This window comes from Sorex araneus, chromosome X, assembly GCF_027595985.1.
Source record: "Sorex araneus isolate mSorAra2 chromosome X, mSorAra2.pri, whole genome shotgun sequence".
NCBI classification, from domain to species: Eukaryota; Metazoa; Chordata; class Mammalia; order Eulipotyphla; family Soricidae; genus Sorex; species Sorex araneus.
Genome location: NC_073313.1, coordinates 229992265 through 230009269, shown reverse-complemented (window position 1 = coordinate 230009269; position 17005 = coordinate 229992265). Strand labels below are relative to the sequence as shown.

The following is a 17005-nucleotide window of genomic DNA, read 5'->3' as shown; positions in this document are numbered from 1 at the left end:
ATTAAAACACTTGCCCTTATCTTGCCTCTGTATGGCATAGGCCTCAATGGCATTAATGCGCGCCTAATGCTTGATAGAACCAACATTCCTACATGCCTTCAAGTACCCCATAATATCCTCCTTCTCCTTAATGGGGCGCAAAATGGCCTGGCAATCCTCATTAGCATTTTCAAAGGCCAATTGTTTGGACAAAAGCTCCTGAGTTTCCCTACCTTTCACCTGCTTTTCTATGGCTTCCATCAATCTCCCTATGAAGTCTGCATAAGGTTCTGAGACTCCCTGAATAATCTTTGTATAGCTCCCCTTGAATTCAGTGTCTGCATCAATCCTCTCCCAAGCCCACAAAGCGGCGTCGCGGACATGAGCAAACACAGCACAAGGCAAGGTGACTTGCTTTTTAGGGTCGTGCCATTTCCCTTCACCTATTAACATCTCATAAGTCAATTTAATCCCTGAAAATTTTCGTCCAGCGTGGCCTAGGCTCTGTAGTTTTGCCTTGGCCTCATCACTGAACCACATCCTCCACTGCATATACTGAGAAGGGCTTAAGCACGTCTTAGCAACCACGTGAAAATCTTGAGGTACCCAATGAGCCTTTTTGCTCCAGCCTGTAAGATACTCCTTACAGTACGGAGATGTAGGTCCGTACAAGGCACAGGCCTTTTTAAAATTACTGAGTGAATCCATTCCTAACCCTTCATAAGATGGAGGCTGATTTTCCTCCAGCTGGATGGGAAAAAAGAGATGGAGCTCATGGGGTCTGGGTGGAATTGACCATTTACGGTCGAGAGGTCTCAGCTGTAAGCTTCTATCGGGAGCATGTCCCGAGCGACCTGGAGGCCGCTTGGTTGAATGGCGGCGGCTCCTATGAGAAGCCTCCTCTACCAAGCCGCTCTCAGACTCAGAATCTGAGGAAGTGGTAGCTGGCTCATCATACCCATCACTTTCCTCTGATTCACTAGAAGTGGGGTCATACAAGGGAGGTGGTAGTCTCTCTGGCCTAACATCAGTAGAGAACAGTAATTCATCAGTGGCAGAGCGATTTTTGCTCTGAGAACGTGTCTGCACTGGAAACGCCTTGAGCTGCTTTCGGGGTTTGGGTACGGGAGCAGCCACGCATTGAGCAGCAGGCTTCTTTCTAGGCTTGGGTATGGGAGGAGCTGAGGGTAAGGCTCTCTCCGTAGTAGAAACTTTCTTTACTTCATCCTCAAATTTAAAATCCTCTCTGTTTAACTCCTGAGGAAAGCCTCCCATAGCATATCTAACTTCCTCCTCCTCGGAGGTATCTTCCAAAGCTTTAAGAATGGAATTAATGATTTCCCAAGTTACCCAGAATTGATTGGGGATTTTAGCCCCTCCTTTAAATTCCTTAAAGACATTATCCTTAATTTTTTCCCAAACCTTAGGCTCTAAAGTACCCTTATCTGAAAACCAGGGATGAAACTTATAGACAATTTTTAGGCAGGACCGGAGTTGGTCCCGAGAGACACGATGCCCAGTTCTCTTTGCAAAATGCTTAATTAATTCAATAAAAAACTTGCCACGTTCAGTTTGGCGCGAAAAATTTTGAGTGGACTTCTCGCGGCACTGTTTTTGTCCCATCTTACTGGGGCAGTAAGTCTAGTATTTTAATTCACTGCACCACAAAATTCTGTTCTCCCACCAAACTTTTCTAGAGTGGGGTTCTACCAAACGCTATTCTTACCTTTAGTTGCACACCGGTTGGAGGTTCGTGCACGCACAGGGACGCCAGTTGTATAAAAATAAAAAGAAAAGGCGCGGGCGAGGGAAGGACGCCTCACCGCACCGAGCCAGGCACAGGGCCTAGGGCAGCAGCTGTCTCTCCCGCCACCCGAGTTCGGTAGCCTCCGGCCGCTTCCCCCACCCCGGGGAGGTTGATGGCGAAGATGTGGCAGGCGAAGGAAGGAACGGAGCCATGATGGTTGGTCTCACTTGCAGTTTATTCCAGTCTTCCCTCTATACACTCTCCATCCTCTCTATCCTTTCCGCGCGCCCCACCTTCTCTCCGAACCCCCTTTTATTCATCATGGCCCTTCCAAAGGGCGCAATACATTGACGTCACCAAAAGCACCAAAAGATCTTACAGGAAGAACATTGAGGCAACATAATTCTCTTGTATCTGCAGGCCCTTAATCTAGGCCCCCGGAAAGAAGATACAAAAACAAAACCAAAGCCTTCTTTGGGCTGAAAGCACTTGGATTTACATCCCAAAGACCAGGCCAGGCTGCAGCAAGAAATCTACATGTCAATTACAAACTAGACAGCACCTGAAATTTACATCCCAAAGACTAGGCTGGGCCAGAGCCTGGAATCTACAAAGTCAAATCAAACCTGGCTAGCCCCTTAGATCTGCGGGAGTCAAAGATCAGCTAGGTTTCTGTGACAAAAGGTTTCTGTGACAAAACTCCAGAAGGCAGCTGGAAAAGGGGAAATATTCCAACAGAGCCACAATCTTTAAAAAATTAATTTGAATTTCACTTTCTTAAAAATACATATAAGGTAAAGGGCTACCTTATGGCTCCATCTGTTTCATGATAATTTCTATTCCAGTAGAACCATACGTAAATTCCTTGTCATGGTGACACTGGGTTTCTGGGCAAACATGTATGCTATAGAGGATGAACTTTAGCAAAGAGGCCGAAAGATCTTCATGGAACACATCTTTGATGAAATAATATAGGTCTGGAGATGGCTTGCTTTTGACCAGTTTGAGTCATACCCTGTGGGTTTTTTTTTGGGGGGGTGGGGAGACTACTCAGTGCTCAAGGGTTACTTCCTGTTGTGCTGGGGCTTGACCCCTGAGTCTCCTGCATACAGAGCATGAGTTTCAGGTATTTGAACTATCTCACTGCTCTACTTCCCCTGCTTTTTTTGTTGTTTGTTTGTGGATCACACCCAGTATTACTCAGGGGTTATCCCTGGCTTTGCACTTGGGAATTACTCCTGGTGGTACTTGGGGGACCATATGGATGCCAGGGATTGAACGTAGGTCAGCTGTATGCAAGGCAAATACCCTATCTGTTGTACTGTCACTCTGGCCCCTCCCTAGCCCCTTTTAAACTTAAACATTTTTTTTCTTAAAAATATCCATTGTCAAATGGTGCTGGAAATGTACACTGGTGGAGGAATGGGTGTTAAAACTGAAATTTTGTAAGGGTCTATCTCACAGTGATTCAATTAAAACAACAACAACAGCAACAACAACCAACCCATTGTGGTAGAAGTCTACAGAGGGAAAATAATCCAATGACTTAAAAAATCAGTTGCAGGAAAAATAAAACAGAAAATACTCAGGTTAAATTAGTTTTGAGTCACATGTAAACTATTTGAGTGAATAGATTTGGAATTGGATTAAAACAAACAAACACAAAAACATATCCTTACACTTCTGTGAGTATTTGGGGGAAATTTGATAATTGTAGATATTTGATGGTTTAAAGTATGAATAAAGCATACAGATTATGTTGAGAGTCCTTATTTACAAAACAAGAAAGCAGAGATAGATAGAGAGAGAGATAGAGAGAGAGAGAGAGAGAGAAGAAAAGTGCCTGCCAAAGAGGCAGGTAGGCAGGTGGGGGTGGGGGTGGGGAGGTAGGGATGGAGAGGGAAAATGGAGACACTGGTGGTAAGAAATGTGCACTGATACAGGGACAGGTGTTGGAACATTGTATCATAAACTGTCATGAACAATCATGAACAGCTCTGTAACTGTGTACCTCTCTGTGACTCAATAAAAAAAATAATTTAAAAACAAAACCTAATCAGAAAACAACACCACAAAACCAGGCACCTCGACTTTAGTGAGTCAGTCTTTATGGAAACCATTTTTTTTTTTTTTTTGCTTTTTGGGTCACACCTGGCGATGCACAGTGGTTACTCCTGGCTCTGCACTCAGGAATTACCCCTGGCCGTGCTCAGGGGACCATATGGGATGCTGGGATTTGAACCCGGGTCGGCCGCGTGCAAGGCAAACGCCCTACCCGCTGTGCTATCTCTCCAGCCCTGGAAACCATTTCTCACTCTTTTAACTTTCTCTTGCTCTCTTTGTGTTCCTTTCTGAGTTCTCTCATGTGATAGAATGCTACCAGTAGGTTATTATTTTTAAATTAATTTATTTTTTGCTTTTTGGCCACAGCCGACAATGCACAGGAGTTACTCCTGGCTCTGCACTCAGGAATTACTCCTGGCGGTGCTTGGATGTTCCATATGGGATGCTTCAAAGGCGGGTAAGCCTTGTGCAAGGCAAATGCCCTACCCACTGTGCTATTGTTCCCGCCCCCTAGTAGGTTATTTTTAAAGAATTTTTTTTTATTTTATAAAGTAGTTCACAATATTTTATTACATTTAATATCGAAACACCAATCCCACCACCATTACACCTTCCCACCACCATATTTCAGATGTTTCTATTCCAAACCCCAATCCCTGCCCCAAAGCAGAACTGAAATGATATGATTATTTCTCTTTAAGGTTGGTTGCCTTCTACTTTGAACCCCATCAAATGTGGTGTGGTATTCTTGAAGTATGGGTAGGGTGTGTTCTACGAAGTGTCAGAAAAAGATTCGCTTGTGGGTGTGGCTCAGCCCAAAGATATGGAGAATTGCCGTGAGCAGGGCAGTGTTTGAGTTATGGAGTTTTTTTGCTGCAGGGATGGGTGCCTTGGGGCTGAGAGGGGCCTCACCTGGCCCTGTCTGGGGTGCACCATTAGGTTATTGAAACACTTTTTGATTCTTTGTTAGGAATGTCTGGGATTCTGGTGTTTTATTTTTTTCTTTCTGCTTAAAGAAGTCCGCTTCTGAATAATTTGTGAGGTTCACTCATCTATGGATTTAGAGTAAGTGACATCATAACTCAGTTTAGAAATTTTCGCATCTGCCTTAAATTCACATCTGGATTTGGCTTATCCTAGAAAAATATTTCTGTGTTCAAGATCTCCAGGGGAATTTAAGTATTAGCATGGACAAGCATTGTTATATTAATTATTTCTGCTTAACTGTGTTGTTGTTCCATAAGCCATCAAACAGTTAGCAAGTCCCAAATTTATTTATTTATATTTATTTATTTTTGTGCCTCCCAAACTGTAGTCAGAGGTTTGGTGACTGTTCCTGGAGATTCTCAACCAACTTGGCTGGTGGTTCAGTGCTAGCGCCTGGCAGTGCTGGGGGCCTCCGGGGCCTGTATGCTCAGGCGGTCATCTGGTGCTGGAGATTGTCTCTCTCACGTGCCTTAAGTAATCTCTGTATTCTCTCTCTGGCTCCTTGGTTTCAGTTTCAGTGATGCTTGCTGCCATGCTTTTCTTCTCACCTGTCCACAAAGTGAGTGTTGGTTGTTGTGAGGAAGGATTTCAGTATTGCTTTAAGGCATGCTGAATGAAATATCTTCTTTTATTCTTACAAGTGTGAAAACCCTCCCAGAGCCTTTTTAATAGAGTCCAGATTTAAGAATAGACTGCAAGCTTGAGAATAGCCAGCTGCAGCTTGAGTAAATGGAACTGTCACAAGTAATTTAGAAGCTATCTGACAAAGGTTTTAGACCTGTTTGATACTCAGTATTATTAGTCAGGAGCCCAGGAAGCAAATGTAGTACTTAGTTGCTAATGTACCTTTTCTTAGCAGCCAGAAGAAACAGCCCTCTTTCACAAAGAATCATCTACTAAGGTTGCAGGGTACTCTTCTATCTATCTATCTATCTATCTATCTATCTATCTATCTATCTATCTATCTATCTATCTATCTATCTGTCTGTCTATAGTATGTGTGTGTGTGTGTGTGTGTGTGTGTATGTGTATAGACCATGCTATGTTTGATGTTTTTTCTGTGCTTGGGGACCACATGCTAGGGATTGAACTTGCAAAGCACTCTCTAGCCATTGAACTCTTTCTCTGGCCCTCTATTACAAAATTGATAATGTTGTAAAATACTATGGCATCTCACTGAACATTTCCCACAAAAGCACAGTACAAAATGGGAGTGCTCTAGTTAACAGAATACTAAAGTTGATGTTTGGAGATCTGGGTTCTTGGCTTCTTTGTGCAGATAGCTGTGTGAGTCTTCATGACACCTTTCTTCTGTTGTAAGATGGGTATATACTTGCTTTATGGGTGAAGTTGTGACAATCAAATGGGAACGGGCTTTGTATAGCAAGTAGCTCATGGTTGACATTCAATAAATAGTCTCCGAGACTCTTGATGGTTCCTCATTTGTCAAATAAAAGGATTGATTCTTTAGGGCTCCCATCATATCTTTGGGAATAAGATTTTAATAACTTTTTGTTTAAAATTCACAGTCATTAATCTGGTCGTTAACTTAAGCAACATAGGTAGAAAGTGATTTCCTTTGTGTGTGTGTGTGTGTGTGTGTGTGTGTGTGTGTGTGTGTGTGTGAAATTTCCCTACTTAGGTTTGAATCATAGCATTTTGGTTCCACAGCTTTAGGAGACATGTTTTTCTTTCATCTTTATTTTAGTATATCAGTTGATTAAGTTTAGTTGATTAAAGAATTTTACATTTATGTAGGACAAATGTGTGTTAAAATTGAGTTTGAAGTCATTTTTGATTAAGTTTTCAAGATGAACTGAAGAACTTTTAAGAATGTCACTTCTTCATAGATATAACTGTGTCTTTTTGAGGAACTGGGTAAAAACAAAATAGTGGACAGCACAATCTTTGTAAAAAGATCACCATAGAAGAATTTCTGAAAAACTGCTGTGAAATTTCAAGTCTTGGTTGGAAATATAATAGGATTATAATAGGATAGATAGCTATATAGTTTCTTAAAAATATCCTTTAAAAAGCCAGGGATAAGCAAGGCCTTGGATTTTATACCTAGCCGCAAAAGTAAAAATAAATTCAGATGAATATCCCTTGTAAAAAGTTACTTTAATTTGAAATTTAAAAAAACTACACAGTCCTGTTAAGAGAGGTGAGTTAGAGAGGGCAAAGGTAAGACATATGTGTCTATTTTAGTTCTAAAATATGTCTCATTTTGAGTTATATCCACTTATAACTTCATTAAGGCATAGACAAAATAAAATGTCACAGGAAAAGAAAGGTGAGAATACATAATAGCCAATGAAACACACCAAAGAAAAGAAGGGAAGAAATGAAGGAGGGAAACACTGTTTTGTTTGTTTTTATTTTTTGTTTGTTTGTGGGCCACAGCTGACAGTGCTCAGGGCTTACTTCTGGCTCTTTGCTTAGGGGACCATATAGAGTTCCAGGATTGAACTGTAGTCAGCTGTGCGCAAGGTAAGCACCCTACCTGCTGTTCTATCTCTCTGGCCCTGCAAAAACACTTTTTAAAAAAGGAGGCAGTAAGCAGGAACAAGAGGAAGGTTGATCATGTTGGATTCTAGATGAATGTTAGAGGTTCTTTTGAACTTCAAGCTGAATTGGTAATCATTGCTATACTCAGTTCTTTAAATAATTTATAACATTGATCAATGTTCAACCATTTTGACATTAATGTCTTATATTTCTAGAATTATAACCAAAGTTGAAAGGAAATGCACCCAGAAAATTGGAAATTGGAAAGAATCAGGCTGATAGGTTGCTAGGTCCATCTTGAGGGTTCCCACTTTTAATCTAGAACCTTCAGGTTCCTGGCAGAGAAAAGCAGCTGTTCAAATCTGGAACAGCTCAGATTTGAAGCATTTATTGACTATATAGCATGAGGAAAACTTTTAGTTTATGAAAATATCAGTAATGTCTATCTCATGTTTCTCTGAACTCAAGAAGAGTTGTTGTTCTTGTTCTTCTCCTCCTTCTCCTCCTCTTCCTGCTCTTTCTCTTCCTCCTACCTTCTCTTTCTTCTCCTCCTCCTCTTCCTTCATCCTCCTTTCTCCTTCCTATAATGAGCTGTCTATAGACCTTGGTCAGTCATTGCCTTTCTGTGTCTCAGTTTTCTGTAAGAAATTAGCTGAGAGGATCATGCAGCTCTTTTAAGCTTCTCTGGCTATGACACGGAGTTTGGTAGGCCACTGACCACAGGCTAAGCTGAGAATAGTTAAAAAAATTTATAAGTGGTTGAAAAAGATCAAGACTATTTTGAAACATATAAAAATGAGATAAATTCGAACTTCATGCCCATACATCTCAATGTATCGATGTGTAGTTTTCTTCCTTGGCTTATGTGTTTTCTCTGACTGTATTTGTCAAGAGCAGAGTTGAATAGCTATAAACAGAGCCTATATGGCCCAAAAAGCTGAAAATATTTACTCTCTGTCTCTTTTTTAGAAAAATATGTCAACTTTATCCAGCCTGAACACAGACTTAGGAGCATATTCTGTAGAGATTGAGTGATGTGTGTGTGTGTGTGTGTGTGTGTGTGTGTGTGTGTGTGTAAAATCTTGTTGTATCTAAATTAAACTTATCTGGATTTCGTTAGATGATGGAAATTTCTGCTTTTGTTGATTTCTCCAGGAAAAAGTAGTTTAGTTAGATTTCTTAGTATGACTAATTTTAAAAAAAAGCCCTTTAAAACAATAGTTTATTTGTATGCAGCCCCCCATCACTATATAAAAGGAAGTCATATGTTTATATTTTAAATCATTAGCCTTTTAAGCTAGATTTCTAAAGTCCATATGTAGACTCAGAGTCAATTATGACTTACTTGTGCTGCTTTCAAAGAGCCTAGATGGGGCAGAAAAGTTTTTACCGCTTGTATTTGAAAGAGGAACAGAAGTCTTAATGTTTTCTATTTCCCATTGTGTGCTAAAAATACTATTTTCAGTTTCTGTGATTAGAGACTCTAGCTTAATATAGGGTGGAAATGGCTCTAATTTTACAGAGAGCCAATTTAAGCCATTAAACACACTTAAAAGATAGGCTTAATTGTTACAAATGGAAATTATAAAATAAAAAAAAGTTACCAATAGTCTCAACCTCTCTACTGTTTCTCATTATTCTTGAAATTTCTCTCTGAAATGAAGTCTGGTGATTTTTGATGTGAGTTACGGGTTTTGGTGAGTGTGTGTATGCTGCTTTCTGGCTTCAGGTCGTTAGAATAAGCAAGAATCTATCTTCCCTTCTTGTACTTCTGGTCATTTGAATTGTTCCCAAACTCCTAAATTGAATTCCTTTTGTTCTTGAAAGAAGATGGGCACCTTGAATTAGTTAGTGAGGGGTAAAAGAGAGGTCTGTTGACATATGTCATCTTTTTTTTTAACATATGCTTTTTTTTCTTTTTGGGGTCACACCTGGTGATGCACAGGGGTTACTCCTGGCTTTGCACTCAGGAATTATTCCTGGCGGTGCTCAGGGGACAATATGGAATGCTGGGAATCGAATCTGGGTCGGCTGCGTGCAAGACAAACACCATATGTGCTGTGCTATCGCTCCAGCCCCAAGATATGTCATCTTTCATAGAAAAAGTTGGCTTCATTTTTCTCTTGTGATCCTCCAGAGAAAATTAAGACTTAAGGTGCTTGTTAATAAAAATTTGTAAAGAAGTTCATGCAGTTAAATATAATTTAGCAAACATTGATAGTGTTTCAGTACTATCTTTTTTGAAGAATTCCAACATTTTCTGAGCAATATCATAATTTAAAAGCAATAATGTAAATAATTGACTTTTAACATACAAAAGTTAAGTTACATCATTACTTAAAAATGTACTGAATTGGGGCCAGAGAGATGGCACAGTGAGTAAGGTACTTGCCTTGCATATAACCAACCCTAGTTTGATCCGCAGCACTTGATATGGTTCCCCAAGTACTGCCAGGAGTGATCCCTGAGTGCAGAGTCATAAATAAGCCCTGAGCACTACCAGGTGTGGCCTCAAAATAAAAAACAAAATTAAAAAAGAAACAAAGCAAAACCTGAATGCAATTTAAGCAATACTTTTCTTTTTTTGCATTTTCAGTCACACCCAGTGATGCTCAGGGATTACTCCCAGCTTCACACTGAGAATTACTTCTGGTGTTCCCCATGGGACCATATGGGATGCTGGGGGTTGAACCTGGTTTCAGCTGCATACAAAGTAAATGCCCTACCTGTTGTATATTGCTCTGTCCCCGAAGCAATGCATTTTAGATATTAAAAATCCTCATATTTCAGGAGAAAAACCGAGGCCCTTTGTTGTTATTGTGGTCCTACTGAGGGTAGAGCACTTGGTTTCTCTCTGGTTGAGGTGCATTTTGCTTGCGTTCTGTTCTCAAACAGCACTTATAAAATCATGTGTCATCTCTGAAACTATATTTAGTATACAGACTGAAACACTGTGTAAACACCCTGTGACAGAATACTCAAGTCTGTGCCTGGGCTGTTATTTTGTGGTTCTAGTATCATGTCATCTGTATTATCCATGTTGGAATGTGTCACCCATTTCTTAGCTGCTGTAGAAGAGGAGTTCATTGTATATAGGGTCAAAAGATTATTGCCTCATTCTGTTTGGATAAAGAATTGTAAGAGTCAGGGATTTGGCTCAGTGGTAGAGTGCTTACCTTATGTGTGAGAAGTTCTGGAACTTTCTTTCTTTCTTTTTTCCTTCTCTCTCTCTCTTCCTTCCTTCCTTCCTTCCTTCCTTCCTTCCTTCCTTCCTTCCTTCCTTCCTTCCTTCCTTCCTTCCTTCCTTCCTTCCTTCCTTCCTTTCCTTTCTTTTTCTTTCTCTCTCTCTTTCTTTCTTTCTTTCTTTCTTTCTTTCTTTCTTTCTTTCTTTCTTTCTTTCTTTCTTTCTTTCTTTCTTTCTTTCTTTCTTTCTTTCTTTCTTATTAAAAAACTGTGATTTACAAAGTTATTGATAGTTGAATTAGGCTTGTATTTCAACACCAATCCCACCACCAGTGTCAACTTCCTTCCACCAGTGTTCCCAGATTCCTTCCCCACTCCAACCCCCTCCTGATTCTTGCATATCAACTTGACAGGCACATTACAAAGTTCCAGTGGTTTCAGCTTAGATTTCATATTTTTAGTTCTTTTGAGTCTGTGTTTTGGATATATGGCTATACCATTCACCCGTATCATTGGTAAAACTGAAGCCCTGATGCCTGTTCACCCATTACTTCCCTGGAACTTTTTTTTTTTCCTTTTAAAGCATGTAACTGGAAGACTTTCTCAAGTCCTCAGTGCTTTTCATTTTCTTTTTTCTTTTTTGGTCCCTGAGCACTTACACCTGACTCTGAACTCAGGGATCACTCCTGGCAGGACCTGGACAACCATAAGGGTTGCCAGGGATCAAACTTGGGGGTTGGCACTACAAGTGCCCTACCCGCTGTCCTATTTCTCCAGCCCCAGTGCTTTGTTTTCTTTTTCAGGGTTTCAAGAGAAATACCTAGAATTGTGCTCTGTAGGAAATTTTTGTCACAGAACTACTTGATCTTATTCATGTCTGAATGCAGATGTATTTAATGAGCACTTTCATTTTCCTTCTTACATGGAAGGAGGTAAGTTTCTTTGTTGAGTCTCACTCCTGGTTTTAATCCATTTTTAGCCTTTAATTGGTATGTGGCTTAGGAAGGTTGGCGCCAAGCCACTTATTTGCTCTTCACTTCTGAAGGCCTCAAATGCTCGTACTCCCACTTTTTAGTGTGCCCGACTCTGGTTAACCTGATAGTAAGCAGTCACTGTTGAGTCATCTGGTGCCAGTTTTTACTGTTTTGTTTTCTCCTTTTCCACCATCCTTCCCAGTTTCTTATTATTTACCTTCTTTCTCCTATAGTCTCTATAAAGATCATTGAGATAGGAAGAATTATTTTTCTGTTGTTCTTGTTCTTTAAAAAAGCCTAGTAAAAGAATTGGTGATAGAAAATCCAGTTACAGTTATGTTGAATCTTTTTTTTTTGGTGCTTTATTGCACATGTGTGATTAATAATTGTGTGACTTAGGGCTGGAGAGAGAGTACATCAGGTAGCGCACTTGCCTTACATGTAGCCAACCTGAGTTTAATCTTGACATGGCATGCTCCCCAGAGCACCGCCAGGAATGATCTCTGATCACAGCTGGGTGTGGCTCCTCCTGGACCCCCTAAAGAAACTAACAAAACTCCCAGACTTTGGTGAAAATTGTGGCGTTCACAGGAGCAGTAGGGGATAAGGGTGGGAGAAATGAGACCAAAGTTTGGTGGTGGCAGTGTTGAATATTATACACATGTAGAAGTACAAAGCTAAATCTTTATAGCTCTGTAATGTTGCTAATCAAAGATAACTTGATAAAAATAAAGGAATTTTATTACTTATAGTTCAAAGTGTTAAGATGCAAGCAGATCTGAAACTGTTCGCCCTCCCAAACCCCAGTCACAGAGATTATATGAAGGAAATTATTGCTTATCATTTTTTTTGTATTTACATGATTTTAGACAGGCGTTAGCTGGGACAGCTCTTTAAAGTCTTGCACAGGAAGTCACTGTTAATATGGGTTCTTCGCCTAAGTATTTAGTTAAATTGAGTTCAAAGGAGGCAAATGTAATTCTTTCACTGGTTCTGGGCAAACCAAAGGGAAGATCAAGCCAAACCATCAAATGATGACACTTGTTTATCCTCAGCTTCAACCTTCCAAAGAGCTGTTTTCAACCTGTGTATTTCCTTGCACATTTTAAAGGTTTTGCTCTAAAGTTTTTCATCATAAAGTTGAAAGATGCAAAGGATGTGTTTCTGGAATAATGTAATTATTGACTCTTAAGATGAGGAAGTGATATCATTGTTTAAAATGTACTGAATGAAATTTAGACATGTGTGATTTGATATATCAGCTAAAAACTACAAAAGCAAGAACTTATTTAATTGTCAAAGATTTTACATCATCCCCTTTTCTCCTTTAACTTATACTTTAATTTTTCCACTCAGAATTTTATCCAAGTATACACATTTAGAAAACCCGATTATCCAGCTTAATCAATGGCTGAAAAAATAGCAGTACTCATACATTAAAAAAATAATGGCAACCTGATTATCCCCTGACACTTTGAAATTAAGCATGATTGTAAGGTACAAAGAGTTAAATAAGTTTCTTATTTTAGTTTATTTTATAATAATTATTAACATTTTATCAAAACATAACTGTATTATAACATTTGATAAATTAATAAAATGTGAAGCATTCTTGGAATTAATTTTTTTATCTCTTGATAAGGCATTAAAAATTGGTTCATGTATTTGTGGAGACATAACTAATTCCTAGAATGATACAGAGGGTTAATGAAGAAAATTATTCTGATTAATAGAATTTAGGGTCTGCCGCTTCGGGGAGACCATTTGGGCCACACCTGGCAGTTCTCAGGAGTTACCCCTGGCAGCAGTACTCAGGGGACTATATGAAGTGGTGGGGATTTGAACCAAGATCAGCCATAGTGGCCATATACAAGGCAAGTGCCTCACCTTGTGTACTATTTTTTTTTCTGGCCTGAATCTGCTACTTCTTTGGCACCGGGACATTTTCACTTCTTGGGAATAATTACCTTTCTCATAATCAGAATGGGTATGAGGTGTGTTTCCCTTTCTGCAAATGTTCACACAGAGAGGGCAATGTGAACAAAGCACTGGGCCTCTACCACCTCAGGCGTTTGCCTTTTAGGGAAGTGGACACATGGAGGCTGAGCATCCACGAGATAACTCTCATTCTGTCTCTGTCTCTGTCTCTCTGTCTCTGTCTCCTCTCTCTCTCTCACACACACACACACACACACACACACACACACACACACACAGAAGGAGCAGATATCATCATGGGGATAACTTGCGTTCTCGCTTCCCTCTCCCCCTGCCCCAAGGAGTTCAGTCAGTTGCCCAAGTGTGGATCACTGAGTCACTTTAGTATGAATAATAGACATCTAAGAAAGAGCTTATGTTATCCAGATCATGCTTGAAAGGCTGTGATTATGATTCTGAAAAATAAGACAAATGAGCATTGAAACTTTAATTTTTCAAAAATAAGGTAGAAATAAATACAGTAGGGACCGTGCGCATATTTTCACTTTAAGGTATTTTAAAGTATTAATCCAAATAATGCTCCTTTTGTCATCGCTGTTTTTCTATAAGACATTTCTAGTGAGTAGCTCTTTGATAAAAAGTGGGTTTTATGCCTCTTTTGGTGTGAGCAACTCCTCGCAGAATGTCTCCAGCCTGAGAACTAAGCCTCGGCCCCGTGCCCGCCCGGGAGGGGAAAGGTATTTCTCTCTCGCGCGTGGCCGCCATATTAAGACGACCACAGATTGGGTTTTCAAGCCTGCAATTATCTAATATCTGGAAGAAATCTCCCTGGACTTCTTGTTAAAGTACAGAAATTCAAAACCTTATTTGTCTTCACAGTAGGTCTGAATCTAGTGGGGTACTCCTAACAACAATAGTGAGGTTTGTGTTGAAATATTGAATGTAACCAAAGTAAACAGAATGTAAAATGAAACTTATCAGTTACAAGGTAGGGGGTGGGGGGGCGGGATGGGAGGTGTACTGTGTGGGTTTTTTTTTTTTTTTTTTTGGTGGTGGTATATGGGCACTGGTGAAGGGATGGTTGTTTCAGCATTGTATAACTGAGACCTAAGCCTGAAAGCATTGTAATCTTCCACACGGTGATTTAATAAAATAAAATAAAATTTAAAAAAAAAGTGGGTTTTATGTATGGAAACTTATTCTGTCTACATTTGAAACTTTGATACCCTTATCAGAAATGTTGAGTCAAATCTCCATGCCTCTTATTATGCTACTGAATTAATTGGGAAATAACCCTTTCTGCAACTAATTGAAAAATAGCATAACACAAGTCATGGTATATTTCTCACTACATTTAAAAACCTGGACTGCTTTCAAACCTAGTTCAAAACCAGAAAGACAGCACAGTGCTAAGGAGTTTGCCTTGCACACAGCTAATACAAGCATATGGAGCACCATCAAAAACCTAAAAATATATTTTTTTTTAACAAAAGAGATAGTATTGACTTTTTTATTTGTTTGTTTTTGGCCACATCTGGTGATGCTCAGGGGTTACTCTTTGCTCTGCACTCAGGAATCACTCCTGGCTGTGCTGTGAGACCATATGAGATGCTAGGGCTTGTATGTGGGTTGGCCACATGCAAGGTAAATGCCCCGCCTGTTATACTATCGCTCTGGTCCAAGAATTTGATGTATTTGAAAGCTAAAGTATATTAAAGACCAAGATTCTGCTTTATATCTTTGTTTTGGCAAACCAGTTGCTTAAGGATGCTGTGTGATGGCTGTTTTGGTTTGTTTATTGTTTTTCAGTTTCTAAATCAGCTGACAAGCCCCTAATTTCCTAAATTGAAAATAGATGTTATACCTGGGCAGTTACTTTATATAAAATGACCTGACAGGGCTGGAGTGATAGTATAGTGGGAAGGATCCTGGCCTTGCACACGGACTACCTAGGTTTGATTCCCAGCATCTCATATGGTTTCCTGAGAACCACCAGGAGTAATTCCTGAGTGCAGAGCCAGGAGTAAGCCCTGAGCATTGCTGGGTGTGGCCCCCAAACAAACAAAGAATTATTTGACACATAAATAGAAAACTCTATGTGGTGCAGGATTGTATGTGCAGCTATATGGGTGTCTGGTTTCCTTGTGCAGTGTTTAAACAGTCTTCAGTGAGAACTCTGATAATTCGAAGACTGCTGTTGCTGGTTCTCCCTGGCTCATCTCTAGACCAAACAGAAACCATGTAACCTCTCTGCCATATCTTCAGTGACATCATAGGCAGGCCTTACAGCTCAGTGGCTTTCTTACACTTTTCCTTTTTGGCTGTTGGAAATTTTAGTTTTTCCTCAACTATTTAACCTATTTCTTTTTTTTTTCTTTTTGGGTCACACTTGGCAATGCACAGGAGTTACTCCTGGCTCTGCACCCAGGAATTACTCCTGGCGGTGCTCAGGGAGCCATATGGGATGCTGGGAATCGAACCTGGGTCGGCCGCGTACAAGTCAAATGCCCTACCCGCTGTGCTATTGCTCCAGCCCCTAACCTATTTCTTTTTCAGTTGGGGACATACTATTATCACAGACATCTTGCAGTATAAATTCTTTTTTTTTTTTCTTTTTGGGTCACACCTGGCTATGCACAGGGGTTACTCCTGGCTCTACACTCAGGAATTACCCCTGGCGGTGCTCAGGGGACCATATGGGATGCTGGGAATCGAACCCGGGTCGGCCGCGTACAAGTCAAATGCCCTACCCGCTGTGCTATCACTCCAACCCCTGCAGTATAAATTCTTAGAATGTGATTTTATTTATTTTAATTTAGTTTTGGGGCCACACCCATCGGTGCTCAGGGGCCACTGGGGGGGGTGATCTGAGGTGCCAGGGATCAAATGGGGTCAGACTGCATGCAAGGCAATACCTTAACTTCTTTACTATCTCTCAAGCCCCCAAACTGATTTTATTTTTGAGAGCAATTTAAGTTCATAGAAAATTGAATAGAGGACAGAGTTCTGTTATGTTTCTTAACCCCAGACATGCACACCCTCTTCCACTGTCAACCTCAGGAATCAAAGTGATATGTTTATTACAATTCATAAGCCTGTGTCAACACAGGCTTTGAACTATCATCCAAAGTTCAGAGTTCACCTAGTGATCATTCTTGGTGCTGTACATTCTATGGGATTTGGCAAAGGGTTTTATACAGAGTAGTGTCACTGCCCTAAAGGTACTTAGTGAATCACCTACTCAGTGTTCTCTTCCCCAATCTCTGGGAGCCATTGGTTTTTAAAAATTGTCTCCATAGTTTTGCTTATCCCTGGATGTAATATAGTTGGACAAAATATTTTTTTGGGGGGGAGGCTGCATACCTGGTGATACTCAGGGTTATTCCTGGCTCTGAGCTCAAGGGTCACTCCTGGTGGTGCTCAGATCACCCTATGGAATGTTGGTGGTACATCCTACTCACTGTACTATTGCTCCAGCTCCCTGGATAGATTCTTTTAAATAGTTATATAATAGGATAAAAGAATTGGGGAATATTAAAGAATCTTAGAAACTTTCCATTTTGTTACTTTTTTCTGTTTCCAAAGGTTAGATATTTCTCAATAGTTTGGAAACCAACTTGTTCTG

At 40.2% G+C, this 17005-nt stretch overlaps 1 protein-coding gene across 4 annotated transcripts in view; it reads left to right on the top strand.

Annotated features, from left to right (window-relative positions):
• The window catches only part of ANKRD44 (ankyrin repeat domain 44), a 341805-nt gene that overhangs the window by 19238 nt on the left and 305562 nt on the right, over positions 1–17005 (top strand). The window lies entirely within an intron of this gene.